Here is a 13,146-nt window from a genome sequence, read left to right as displayed (position 1 = left end):
AAATAAACTTGGCAATACGTGGAAAAAAGCATGGAAGAATGACATACACCGTACATTCCGAATTGGTAATCATTACGTTTTAAAAGGCATGCATTGCACGTCTAGAATTTTGCATAGTGCCTGCCCTCAGCATCATTGAACGTACGTTTTTAGAAATAAGGAAAAATACAAAAATGAGAGTTGAAATTTTTTTGACATTAAACACTTATAATTCTACTTTTGCAATTAGAACAAATTAAATTATTGACATAAGTCCGATTATAACTGCTTCATATATAGAAACTCCCTCGATTTTTGTATGAACAAAATTCATTCACTAAATTCTCTACAAAGATATTTTGTAACAGTTGCATTACTCTTACCTTCCCTTTTGGATACTAGATGGCGATGCCTGATTAGGCCATCCCATATGTCATCCCATAGTGCATTGCGATTGTAATTAGAATGAGATGTGACGCTGAACTGTAAAGTCGCGCGCGTGAATGTTTTGTGTTTGTGCTTGTTTTAAGTGTGTGAATGTGATTATTAAAAGAAATGTTTCCAACAACATTCGTCCTGTTGCTTCCTGCACAGATCATAATAATCTACATACCACCACATTGGCGCCCAACGTAAAAGAATTTCTGATGAAACGGAAGTGAAGTCGTCCCGACGATCACAAGAAAATTTTCCCGCCACCACATTGGCGGCCAACGGAAAAGAAATTCTGATGAAATGAAAGTAAAGTCGTCCCGACACAAGTTATAATTTTTCTCATCCCGATAACGTGTCGTCCTGACACAAAATAATTTTTCCCATCCCGGGAACAGGTCATCATTGTGTTCCAGTGAAATGATGAAACGAAAATGAAGTCGTCCCGACGATCGCAAGAAAATTTTTCCGCGCGCAGCAAATTATAAAACGTGTCCCGACACAAGTTTTTCTCATCCCGAGAACTGTCTATCATTGTGTTCCAGACATCAGTCCTAAAAGATGAACCAGCGTCTGCCATCTTCGCTTCCTTGATGTCCTAAGGAGTATTCCAGTATTCAGTTTTAAATCCTAACTCGTACGGGACGTCGACCCCTGTACCGAGTATAATTTATTATTTGCGCATCTCCAGCAAAAATCTGCATTTAAATCCAGTGAAGAAAGTGTGTTTCTGTTTTTCAAATTTACAGCACGGAAAAGTGCATCAGTTTTGTTTTGGTGGTTCCAGTCCGTATATGTTCTCAGATAAGTATCATAATACTTGTACATTTTTTGTTGTTGTTGTTGTTTAAATTCAATAGCATCCAGCATTTGTTTCGTTGAAATATATTCTAACAACATTCTTTCATGTTTGAATACACCAAAGTGCTTCGTCTTCTGTGAAATGTTTCCATACTATTTAATAATTTTTAAGTTACTTCTGTTTTTATAGCCTATTCATCGTTTCTAGTTTGCATATTGAAATATCTGTATGGTTTTGTTATTTGATCTCAATCATTGAAAGTACGTAATAATATATCTTGAAAATATTAAGATATTCTATATAGTGAATTTCAAGTAGTTGTTGTATTTCTGTATTTTAATTAAGCACGAAGTAATTTATCGTACTTGATACATTTCTTGGTCCGTAAATTTGCGAACCGAAACCAAAGCTGTTCTCGTTTACTGATACCATTGTATGTGCCCTTGAGTGACGCGCCAAGTCTCATTAAGTATTCATAAGCTCAGTCGCTCTCAAAGTGATTAATCTAAACAAGTATTGAATATGTTTTCTTTTTTCAGTTGCATGGTATTTTGATATGAAAAACTGTTCTGATAGATTTATTATTATTTTTTTAGAGTAATGATTCAGCATTTAATCGTATAAAATGTGCAATTTTATTTCTGATTCTCAGAATGTTATTTTTATGGTTAAGAATACTTCTTAATTTAAATTTTACTTGGAATTATTCTGAAAATCTTATTTTCTTTTTTGTTTTAATGATAATGTTTACGTTTTTTTTTTTTTTATTCTTTTGAAATTTGAGTATAGGATTTAGATATGATGATTATGATATGAGTATATGATTTGATATATTGTTATTTTGAGAAATTCCATAATATATCTCAAACATAATTTTGCTTTACAAATGTTAATTGTGAATTTTTTATACATATTTTTGCATATTGAAAAGTGAATTAGAAATTGTGTATCAGTAAAATGTTAATATTGATTATTTCTTTTTTTAATTAATTGCAACTTTTATTGTTAGTATTTTGAATTTAAAGTGAACTTTTGAGGAACATTGACTTTTATTTGAACGTTTTTTTCAACTGACTGTGCTTAGAGGAAAAATAACTTTTTATTTGGTTTGCGTAAAGATAAACGTTCAATATGGCATTTATGTCTAAAGGCAGGAAACAAGATTTAATAAAACTTGCCACAGAACTTGGTGAGGAGGTGGAAGGTGATCTTAAAGTGATTGAATTACGCGAATTAATATTGAAAACGTCGATTTACAAAGAAGATTTAGACTTTGTGAAAGATACCCTAGAAAACATTATAACTGAAAGATTAGAACGTGAGGAACGAGAACGTGTCGCTGATGAAAAAGAAAGAATAGAACGGGACAGAGCTTACGAGTTGGAGAAACTCCGTCTGCAAGTGGAATCTCAGAAATTGGAGCAGACTCCTGGTCTTGAACTTTTGCCTGCAGACCAACAAGCTACATTTAACTTGAAAAAGTTGCTCCCTGACTTTGACCCGCAGGATGGAGACATGACCCTATTCTTAAATCTATTCGAACGTCAAATGAAAATTCTAAAAATAGGTAAACAGAACTGGGTTGCTCATCTTCTAGGGCTACTACCTAATAGTGTGGCACAGCTCATCGCAAGAGAACCAGAACAGGAAGCACATAACTTTGATTATATTAGATCCATGTTACTTCAACGGTTTAAATTAAGCGCTGAGAGGATGCGACAACTCTTTGTAACTCACAAGAAAAAACCTGAAAGCACATGGAAAGACTTCCATTTTGAACTGCGTAGCTATTTTGAAGCATGGCTTGCAGAATTGAACATAACGAAAATTGAAGAATTGAAAGATCTAATGATCCTGGATCAAATGAAGAAACGAGTTCTTCCCGAAGTCAAGAACCATTTTATTGATGTATGGAGTGAATGGGTTACCCCAAATGATCTAGTGGAGAAACTGGACAGTTATGACAACTTACGCTCTGTAAACCTAAAGCTTGCCTCAAAACCACATGAAACAAAAGCTATTTACCCAAAAAGAAATCAATATAAATCAACCCGATTTGAACAGAGAGATGATAGACAGGGTCTGCCATGGATTCCCAGTCAAAGTAGGCGGAATCCCGGGGTCCCCAGTCAAATTAGGCGGGATCCCAGCTACAAAGACAGACCCCCTCTGTCATGCTATGGTTGTGGAGAGCCAGGAGTTGTAAAGGCAAAATGTGCGAAATGTAATCCTATGGTTCAAGGAGACCGCACTCAACCTCCAACCCTTAATCACATGAACTTTTATAGTATCTTAATGGAAAGCCAGCCATCAAGCATTATTGAAATTACGATTTGTGGTTCCCAAGCAGCAGTGTGTGCCGACACTGGAGCTACACATTCGGTTGCCGGAGAAAAACTTTACCATTTCCTCAAGAATAAAGGACTAAGATTCGAAAATAGTACTGTTGACATGGCCCTAGCCGACGGGCATGTACAAAAAACAGATATACTCACAACGACGGTAGATATTGGTGTGGCAGGAAAAGTTATCCCCACGAAACTTATAGTCTTGAAGAATTCCAAGGGAAACCGAACTCTTCTGGGTACAGATTTTCTGAGAGCCGCAGGTATCGTCCTGGATCTTCAGAAAGGACTTTGGTATTTCTCAGAGGCTCCTCACCAATCGTTTAACTTTATTGAACCTCCGGCTGATATTAAGTCTCTCCTGGTTGTACCTGTTGCATCCCATCCCTGTCAACTTCGAGAAAATGAGGGTACCCATCTCTCGGGCGAACAACGGACGAAATTCAATTCCCTGCTCAAAAGGTACGAGAAATGTTTCCAACCAGGGGGAGAACCAACTCCTTTCATCGAGCATCGAATCAACACTGGTGATCATCTCCCAGTCGCCGTACCACCGTATAGGATGTCTCCAACTAAAAAAGAAACATTGAAACAAGAAATTGACCGACTCCTTGCTGAAGGAATTATTGAAGAGTGCGAGTCACCATATGCCTCTCCAGTGGTCCTAATTCCAAAAGCCAATGGTACCATGAGACTTTGTATAGACTACAGAAAACTGAATTCCATCACTATTCCAGACTCTTATCCATTGCCACGAATGGACGATCTTCTACATGAGGCAAAGCCAACCCCTTTCATGTCAGCAATTGATCTGAAAGCCGGTTATCATCAAGTAAAGGTCCATCCAGATGATCAAGACAAAACAGCGTTTGTTTGCCCGTTTGGAACATACCGCTTCAAAAGGATGCCATTTGGACTCAGAAATGCACCGGCAACATTTCAAAGATTAATAGACCGCTTCCGCAATGGTCTGGAAGATATCTTTACTCTCGCTTACCTAGATGACATTATCATTTTGTCAGAGACATTTGAAAAACACCTCTCAGATTTGCAGTGTGTCTTTGAAAGACTGATCCTCTTCAAACTTCAAGCCAACCGCGAGAAATGCTGCTTTGCATCCCGCAAAGTGAAATATTTGGGTTTTTGGATAACTCAGAAAGGAATAGAAGTTGATCCTGAAAAAATTGCCTCTATCCAGAGCATCCCACCTCCGCAGAATGTTAAACAGGTCCAATCGTTTCTACAGACTTGTTCCTGGTTCAGAAGATACATACAAAATTTTGCCAAGATTTCACGACCCCTCAGTGACCTCACAAAAAAGAAATCTCCTTGGAATTGGGGATTTCCCCAGCAGACCGCATTCGAAACCCTTAAAAAGTGCCTTACAACACCCCCAGTGTTAAAGCAAGCTAATGGCACCAAACCATACATTATCCGGACTGACGCAAGCCACTATGCACTTGGAGCTGTTTTACTTCAGGGTACTGGTTCAGAAGAACATCCAATCGAATATGCAAGTCGACTGCTCACTCAAGCAGAAAGCAATTATTCAACAACAGAACGGGAAGCACTGGCTGTTGTTTGGGCTTTAAAGAAATTTCGTGGGTATTTAGAAGGTTCTGAAATCACTGTGGCATCCGACCACCAACCTTTACGATGGCTCTTAACTTTAAAGTCTCCGACGGGTCGACTTGCTCGATGGGCTTTAGAAATTCAAGCTTTCAACCTGAAAGTTTTGTATGTTGCTGGAAAAGCCAATGTAGTTGCAGACATGCTCAGTAGACCTGTATGTGATGAGAAAGAAACTCCTTATGAAGTGTGTAACATAGCCATTGCTGACCTGCCTGTCAGAAGTGCTAAAGATATGCGTGAAGCTCAACTTGCTGATGAAAATCTGAAAAAGATTATTGACAGTTTCGAATCTACTCAGAAAACAGAAGATTATGCCAACTGGACAGAACGTGGGTTCTTAATGAATCAAGGTGTCCTTTACAGATATTTGCCAGATGCTGATTCCGAAGAGGCACAACTGGTAATTCCTTCTTCAGAACGTGATTCTATAATGGAAAAACACCATGATGATCCGATGGCCGGTCATTATGGAGAAGAAGGTACTTTTCAAAGAATTGCTAAGCGTTACTATTGGACTGGTATGAGAAAATACATAAATGATTATGTAAAAAATTGTCCAGAATGCAACAGATATAAAGCAAACAACCAGAAGCCAGCTGGTTTACTGCGAACCCCAGTCTATTCTCAAAGATTTGAGATAATCTCGATCGATCTTTTTGGTCCATTGCCAAAGACTGAAAATGGTAAGCAATGGATATTTATTATTGAGGATTGTGCAACCCGATGGGTTGAACTATTTCCACTATCTCAAGCAACTGCTAGTGAGTGCGCCATTACACTCATTGAGGAGATATTCCTGAGATATGGAATTCCCAGACGAATCATTAGCGACAATGGGTCTCAATTCGTCAGTGCCGTTCTTCAACAGGTGTGTTGCACCCTCAACATTAGCCAAAATCTCATTCCTGTTTATTTTCCTCAATCAAATCCTGTAGAGCGAAAGAATAGAGATTTAAAGCCTCGACTGGCCATATTGGTTGGAGATGATCACGGAAACTGGCATTCGAAGTTACCAATGATTCGTTTCGCCATGAACACCGCAGTTTGTGATACCACTGGCCATACACCTGCATTCCTCCAATTCGGAAGAGAATTAAGGACTGTTGATGATGTTGTACGAGATTTCAAAGCAGTTGTAGAGAATGACAATTTTGTACCTGAGATAACGCCTTATCTTAAAAGGTTTGCAAACATCATGAACGAATTAAGGGAACGAATAGAAATGAAACAAGGCAGAAGGAAGATATATTACGACAAAAACAGGAAGCAAGTATTTTATTCTCCGGGTGATAAGGTTTGGGTAACATCACAGACCATTAGTAACAAATTTAAACGTAAAACGTCGAAATTTGCACCACGTCGAGATGGTCCATACATCATATTAACGCAACGTTCTCCAACTACCTATGAAATTGCTAGCCCAAGTGATCCATCCACCTCCTTAGGAACATATCATACCTCAGCTCTACGTTCGTACAGTCGAAACATGGAAGCGGATACACCACTGCATCCGATTCGCAAAAGAGGCCGACCACCAAAACTTAATTCCCTTTCCTCAGGAACCAATAGACTTCCAGACAATTCAAATTCTGTCTCCTTGCCGAGACGTCGTCGGAGCCAGAGGGGGAGGATGTAACAGTTGCATTACTCTTACCTTCCCTTTTGGATACTAGATGGCGATGCCTGATTAGGCCATCCCATATGTCATCCCATAGTGCATTGCGATTGTAATTAGAATGAGATGTGACGCTGAACTGTAAAGTCGCGCGCGTGAATGTTTTGTGTTTGTGCTTGTTTTAAGTGTGTGAATGTGATTATTAAAAGAAATGTTTCCAACAACATTCGTCCTGTTGCTTCCTGCACAGATCATAATAATCTACATACCACCACAATTTGGAATTATTGTAGTGGACTTTAAGCGGATTGATTCATCCTGCTGCTTTTAATATACAACAGCATATTAAAAGCAGCGGATTTGTCATCGAATCGGCTCTTTTGAACCGTAGACTGTGTCACCAAAAATAATGAAATTTGCTTAAAATCTGTGTAACCGCCCTTCCTACAATACGGATGCTGATAACACGGGTGCGGCGGTAACGATTTATTACCAGACTATCAAATCGCTTACGGTCGGAGAGTTCTAGGCTTGAATGTAAGCGGGTGTCCACCATGAAAGCGGGTCTTCCGTTATACATATCTGGCAGATGCGACTCACAGTGCGTTAATAAACGGAATCTTTAGGTACTATCATTCTAGGAGCTCTTGGGCGAAACATTTCCTATCAGATGGATTGGGCATACCATGGTCTCCGCCTTTCCTGATTTTTACTCCTTTTGATTTCTTCGTTTGCGGTAATATCAAAGAAAGTATCTTTGCTACAGTCATTCATGCTATTGAAACATTGAAACTCGAATAACAGATGACGTCAAATGTTAGGCAGCACATTATTATCAAATTACCTTACCAAATGTTAATATCACATAACGAGGACTAGAATACAATCTTGATGTTCGTTGAGTTGGAGGAACTCATTGCTTTTAATGCAAACAAACATGTATTACAAAAAGTATGTGTGTGTGTGTAAATGTAATATATCTGTCATAATATATTTTTTTTTAAATCAGGAGTATACAGTAATTTATTTATATTTCAAAAACTTATTAGAGTAGAAAGCCTTGTATATTGAAACTAAATAAGATGGAGCTTGTATTTTTTTTTATCGAAGTCAGATGACCTCACAAGGTAGATTTTGTGTTTCGCCTATTTACACTCATATCAGATTTCCTATGAAATCAAGTCGAACCCACGAAATTCGCATACGTTCAGGACACATTGGGTGAGAATTATTGAAAAATTTTTAAAAAATGTCTTACCTGTTTTATTTCCTGAAAGCACGAGAAACTCGTACATTTTAATTATCGTCTTTATTCTGGAATTAAAAATGAAAGAATATTCAGATAAATAGAAATAAGAATCATAAAGTAAATGAAAAAAATTAAGACAAGAGAAATACTTCTTCAAAATCAGAATAAGTCATCTGCCCTTCTTAATCAAATTTTTAATTTGATATGCATAGCTTTCTTCATTTAATATTTGTTAGCTACCCAATGATTCTCTTTCTCTTAATATTCTCAGTATTTCCACGTGGGTCGCGTTTTGAGCCCATTGTATATTGAATTTTTGTATTTAACTTCCTCGTCTAATAAATGGATCCATTTTGGATGCCTTTTCGTCAGAAAATTTTGTTCAGAATTTGATATGGGTGCATCATTTCAATATAAGAATCACAGACTCAAATTGATCCCTCTCATTTGTTATGAATTATGTTGCTCACATACACGTTGACAATCAGACCAATGCATAATCAACAAGATGAAGGGTTTCCTCAAAAGTTTGATAAAGATCTATGATTCTCTCGTTAGAAATTATTCGCCCAATTTTGCCTGTTAAGATCCTGCTATTTCTGTTTTATTGCATTCTTGTGGCGACAGGCACACTTGATGGATGGATTTCGTCCGAAATCTGATAGAATTTTTAAATTACATATGCGGATCACATACGAATCATAAAGGAAACGAAGGGGAAAAAACACTTTAAACAAGATAATTCTCCCTACCTCTTTTCGTTTTTGAATGAGGCAGTTCAAAGGCAAGAACATCATTTCAAAAATGTGCTTTTCGAAATAACGAATTGTTTACAACAAGAGGGTTCACTAAAATTTGTGACAATTGTAGAATTTTCTACTTTCATAACTTGTATATGAAAAAATAAAAAAAGAGGAAAGATGCTCTTAAGATAGTAGATAGTTAAATAATTAAAATTTAAAGCAATATTTTTCCACTGACGAGCAATTTTTTTTTGCGATTGTTGCACTAGGCGCATTTGCATGCATTTTATAAGATTTCAAATCTGTGCACAGATCAGATAACTCAATTCACACAAAATACACTTTCTTTAAAAAAGAATTAAACTTATTATCTTCTAAGAAATGAATCCTGTATAAGAATTTCTTGAAACGTTGCATACAAAAAAAAATACTACGAATTTGGAAAAACGAAAATAAAACGCAGAGAAATCTCTACTAATAATAAAGATGAATTTGTGTGTGTTTGTGTTTTAGAGTTCTGCAGATTAGACCATTTGACCTACAGAATCAAATTTGCACATATATATCTTGGAAGTTGAGGATGTACATCTCGTAGAGATTTAAAAAAAATAATTAGAAGTTTAATTAATTAAAAATTAAACTGAATGTTGTCATGTTTCAGTGATAACTTTCTAAAATATTATTGTCTAAAAATAAATGCTACGCAGTTCCAAAATTTGTTTTGTTACGAAATTTCCGGGTTCGTTTGGATAGTGGAAGTTATATGGTGTGGAGAACGCTCAATCAGCAGGCGGCAGTAGAAAAAAAAATTACGACGTTTATTTACACGAAGACACACAGGGCAGCACAAAGACGACAATTATATACAGCACAGAGAAGACAATTATCTTCAGCCGAGACGTGCACACAACAAGACTCTACTGCAGGCAGTAGTGCACAGCACTAGCTTGACTCCGTCGCTGCTCTGCTAATCTCTGGAAGACTCTTTCTTCACCGTCCATTCCGACTACTCCTCTGGCAGCTGCAGACTGCCTCCTTTTATAGGTCTCAGGAGCAGGGGCTAGAAGCCTCTCAATCAATCATGAACGTTCGAGGCGCATCTTGGTTCCTACTGGACGGTGCGGGAAAATTCTCGATGTTTCGGGTATAATCTATTTTGGTGCCAAAGTCGCCAAGCTCTGGGACCTCCGACACGACACCCGGACTCTGTTCAATACAGATGACTGTAAAACAGTCTTTCTGATGATGGAACCAACTATGCTGGGAAGCAGCATCACAGATTCGTAACAATATCCATTTAATAATTGCGAGAATTTTATTTAAATTTGGCAATTTAAATTTTTTGTCTAATTTCTAACAATAGATTACATTGTTGCCTGACTTTCAAACCGCTTTCGTTGTTTCATTAAATATTTAAACATGCGATTTTTCTTTCTTTGCTGAAGTTAAGGAGGAAGGATCTTCTTTAATATCTGTGTAGTTCATTAAGTAAATAAAAAAGGGAAATTACAATATCTCAAATTCAATTTATATGAGTAGTTTATAAGACATGTAAAAAAGCGAAGTTATAATACTGCGAAAATTAGAAGGTAGATGAATGGGCATTTACATTTCTTATAGCACTTTAATGTCATGAGACTTTCTCCATTAGAAAGGTTCATATATGTAATAAATGGAACTTAAATAAGATAATTAAAATAATATGACTTTAATTTCAAACTATTTGTCGGAATCATAGACAGGAAGTTAAATCTAAACGATTTATCTGAAATCAAATATAACCCATTTTCCCGGCAAATAGTTGCCGTTTGAAGCGACTAATTAATGATAGGATTCAATAGCACATTACTTCTTTATAATTTAAAAAAAATTTAATGCTATCTAAATTGCATCAAAACCAAAATTGTATATAGCCTAATGTTAAACAACTTCAGTACTACTAAGTAAATGATAAAATGATTTTTATTGTGGAGAATTAACAGATAAAAATATATTTATTAATTTTGATCTAACAGTTCTTGTGTATTAAACGCATATACGAATGACAAACATATGGCTTGGTTGTATGCCAATGACGAACTTAAAGCTTAAACTAGTTATTGGCGAATCTAGTCAATAAACTAATATGGTATTTTTGGCGATTTTTTTGGTGATTAAATATTTACTGCAATAAATATGAAAATTTTCGTATTTTTGGTGATTAATTGCTGGCATGAAATTATTGCAAAAGTACCTGTAAAATAAATGTCGAAATGTATTTCACATTTGACACTTTCTTTGGCGATTAAAAAGTCATCAAGAATAACTAAAAGCCCAACAAGAGTTTCCTCCCTCGACAATCTGGATGTATAAGCGTAAATACAATATGGCAGTATATATTTATATGCTGCAATTATTGTTCAGCTTCTTCATACAGTGAAGAGTTTTGAATTGGCATTTTGAGTCCTGAAAGAATGGGTTCAAACTGACATAGAGATTTTTTTTCACGACAATTACATACTTTCAAGTACAACAAATCGTGCCAGTTATTCCAAAGCACGCTATTATATGGTTACGATAAATATGAAAGGGGGTGGTCTCCCAAAAACTTTCTCGAATACTCCCTAATAAAGGTATTATCCTAAAGAATGTCTTGCATGCCATTGACTTACCATAGTTACGAAATATTAACTTTTGGCTTGAATTTTTAGTGAATGTCAGGTGTGATATTTAGCGAGTTTTTTGAGATTAATCTCTGGAATTTCATTAATAGTATCTGAAAATTGAATCCGTGTTTTGGATGCGTTTCTCAATAATCGACTGACAAAAATTTGACAATTTAACGAAACAAAAATTTAACACAGAAGTACACTTGTTATCACAAAACTACAAACCAAATTTGATATATTTAAGTCATTCCGTTGTGTAAACGCCTTTATACCGTCTGCCCAAAGCGTTTTTAATACCTTTATCACAGACAGATGGAAAGACAGATATTTCCTTTTTTAAAATTTGTTTTTCCAACTCAATGCGTGGATCTTCAAAATCTCGAGTTCGAATTTTTTAACGATTACAATATTTAGTCTATACTTCGTATACCAGAAAGTAAAATGGATAGGATTACATTCGGCGAGAAATTGACTTCAAATAATTCAGTTTTGGCGACCGGTATTAATCTTAAGACTAACACTTCCGTTTTATACTTTTTATATAGAAAAAAAATAGGAAAAAAGTTTTGAAAAAAATCTTGAAATTCAGTGATATATGAAAATGAAACTATACAGATTTCTTTTATCTCAGTTTATCCCTTTCATTTTCTATATTATTGAATAAGAAGTAGCATGTAAAATCTTAAAGTAATTTGTATGATCAGAGAAAATCCTGCTTTATATGTTAAGAAATCAATATTGTATATAGCAAGTTTAGTAAAATAGGAGAAGTTGGTACCAGAATCTCGCCAAGGTAGAAAAAAATTCTAGCCAAACCTATCAAAATTCGTCAAACCAGCTAATATAATGAGAAATTTAAGAAACGGTCTTAAAAACGTTACAATTTAGCGTCATATACTCAGTTTGGCTGCAAAATATATTTGAAGTCAAATATGTTTTATTTCCGGGATTATTTTCCATAGAATTTGATCCAGCAGGAACATTCACAAGCGATAAGCCAATTACCATAAGCGACTACCATCTTGAATTATCACTATACGCTCAGAAAAAAAGAAAATATCTTCAAAAGAAAGGAAATTTACTACATCTATACCTGATATACTAATCATTGTTTAGACTTGAGAACACGATACTCCCTTAAAACAGGATTTAAAAAAAATCATAATTCGCCATATCTGATATTAAATTTAACGCGGCTATCTATACAGGGCGGTTAATGAAAATAACTCAAGCTTGGAGTAGAGCTTGTAACATGTTCTCAAGTGAACATTATTTTCTCGTGAGAAAATATCTAATATTATGCGTTATAAATGAATAAATAAATGTCTTGTTCATACTGCTTTGGACAAAAATCGAGTTAAAAAGTGAGTTTCATAAACTATATTCCTCTTGTATCGTTTCTTGAACATGCACGTTGTTCGAAGAAGTCGAAATACAAAATTAAAAGCAACCACATAATATTGTACTTCGTATTAAAAACAAGTAATTTTTTCCAAATCATCTATATTTCAAAGAATGCATATTTTTTTGATATTAAGAAAAAAATTTACATATGAGATTTGATACATTTGTCTTAAGTCTTTAATACTACATTTGTGATTATTTTGATGCCAACAGTCAATACTAAAATTTCATGCAAAGTTTTTGAAAATTCCCTAATTGAAACGAACATTTAAAATATTCGTGAACTTTATTATTAAA

Source organism: Argiope bruennichi, chromosome 5, assembly GCF_947563725.1.
Source record: "Argiope bruennichi chromosome 5, qqArgBrue1.1, whole genome shotgun sequence".
Classification (NCBI taxonomy): domain Eukaryota; kingdom Metazoa; phylum Arthropoda; class Arachnida; order Araneae; family Araneidae; genus Argiope; species Argiope bruennichi.
Note: the sequence above shows the minus strand (reverse complement) of the source record.